The sequence below is a fragment of the Pteropus vampyrus genome, unplaced genomic scaffold, assembly GCF_000151845.1.
Source record: "Pteropus vampyrus isolate Shadow unplaced genomic scaffold, Pvam_2.0 Scaffold131, whole genome shotgun sequence".
Classification (NCBI taxonomy): Eukaryota; Metazoa; Chordata; class Mammalia; order Chiroptera; family Pteropodidae; genus Pteropus; species Pteropus vampyrus.
In genome coordinates, this window is record NW_011888912.1 from 774,032 (window position 1) to 776,484 (window position 2,453).

The window sequence follows — 2,453 nt, forward strand, 5'->3', positions numbered from 1 at the left end:
AGGACATAAAATATGGACGTGTGGCAAGAACGTGACTTTAAGGGCTGAGTTCAGAAATGACGCACGTGAGTTCCTGTTGATATATATATATTAGTTTTAATCATCTTTTGTTTTTTTTCAATTTTGGTGGCTAAAAACTGACCCCTCTCTACCAGAGACACTGCACCCACTGCAAAATGACCAGGGTGTACTGAATTCCAAAACTGGGGACCACAGTAAAAACTAAAAACACTGAAAAATTAATATGATGAGTCTCTGAGTGTACATGCCTGTCTGGAATAAGTATCTGTAGTAATAACCTTTTTTAAAATTCTCAGTATTAGTTATTTTTACCTTTAAAAAAATGTGTCAACATGGGTTTATCACTTTTATAAGTCTTTTTGGAGAAACAACGTTTGGATTTGTTAATTTGTTCTGGAGTACATTTCCCCTTCATTGCTTTCTGTTTTTACATTTATTATTGCCTTTCTTTTACTTTTTGGGGGGTTTCATGTGCTCTTCTTTTCAAGTGTCTTTAAATGAACACTTAGACCAATGAAAGCCCTTCGTTGGTTTTCAGCCTTTCTGCTAATATACTCATCACGGCTATAAATTTTCCTCTAAGCATGGCTTTAGCTACTTCCCAGTGTTTTGATATTTTACTTCTAACTGATATCATCTACATTTTATTTAATTATCTGGCCCATGGGTTATTTAGAAATACATTGTCTGATTCCTAAATATTTAGGTATTTTGTCATCTTTTTGCTATCGATTTCTAGTTTCGCACTGTAATTAAACAACAGACTTTGTCTATTTAAATCCTTTGCTGTTTGTCCAGCTTTTCTACTTGGTCCCCGAGGGACGTTTGATCTGCAATCACCTCCGTGCTCCTACAGAAGCAAAATCATCATTGTGTTTTACCTGTTTTTTCTTGATTACTAGTCCAATTTTTCATCTGAGGAAATATTTGTCTTCTATTCAGAAATTTTAAATTTTCCACAGCCTGACTTAACATTTTTTTCTTTATAATTTGTATCTTTTATCTCATTTTCAGAAAATTAATCCCTATCTTGACATCCTAAAAACATTCTGACACATGTCATTTTTTCAAGTTTCTATGATGGTGAAAAGAACATACTCACCAAATAAGATACGAAGACAACATACATAAACCAGGACTGGGCTAAGCAAACAGATAAATACCATCACCCTACCCAAGACCTCCCTTTTAAACAACTCTTCCTTTATCTCATCTGTCCAAATTGAATCAGTACCTCCGAAGCACAATAGCTAACATTTAACACTGGTTATGTGTTAGGAACTATGCTAAATGCTTTACAGACACATTTTATTTAATTCTCACACCGATCCCGTGAGGTAGGTATTGTGGTCATCCCTGGTTTACAAATGAGAAAATGTCCCGCTTAAAGGAAGGCGTCCAGGAAGCCGCAGAGGCCGTACCTGAATGCAGGCAGCCTGTTCCCGACTCTGGCACTCGGTCGCTATGGAACGCCAGGGCCATTATTGGCGCACAAGGAACTGCAGTAATTGGTCTCCTTGCCTTCGGGATTTCTCTCGTTCTGCTTTTCTTCTTTCATCCAGCTCTCCTCGTTCCTACTCCTTTGCTTCGGATGTGGATTCTGAGTTTACGCTCAGGCTCTTTGAGTTGACAGCTCTATTTTAATGACCTGCCCGGCTTTGATTTAGTGCAGAGTTTTCATTGCTGCCTACTCCACTTGGCTGCAGCTCCCCACCCCTGGGCTTTCGTTTCATCCAGTGCTCAGGGCTGAGTCGATTGTTTGCCTAACGGGATATTCAATGAGAAATGTGCTATCCAATTCCTGAAATTCTGAAAACAACTTGTGACACATCCAATACCTCCTCTAAATACCATGTATTCATTTCTCCATTCATTTAATCAATGTGCGCTCTCTCTCTCTCTCTCTCTCTCTCTCTCTCTCTCTCTCTCTCATTCTTGAATTTGACATTTGTCGGTGTTGAGCTGGTCTGTTCTAAGTGTTGGGCCTACGAAGATGAATAGGGTGTGTGTGTGCCTTGCCTTGTGGAGCTCACATTCCAACCGAGAAGACAGCATTTTCGACATCTTGATGAGAATCATTGAGAAAGCATTGCGTAAAATGGTCTGAATTCATCATGGATGTTTTCAGAAACGAGGAGGCAGCAGATAAGCTGAGCCTCCAAAGGCAAGCTTTTCAGGTGGGTGGGGTGCTGGGGACCAGGGCTTAGATCCTAACGCTGTGTCTCTAGATATCCCTGTAAAGCTGAGGAGAATCAAGAGGAGGGAAAGGCCTTGGATGATCCTGGGAGAAGGGTTCGCAACCTCAGAAAGAGCTCAGAAATAGGGTATTTATTATGTTAAATTGCTTCATCTGGGCCTTTCCTTTCTTAACTTATTTCCTCCTTTCTTTCTCATATTTCTCAGAGCGGTTTTGGTAACCACAAAGCTGGTGA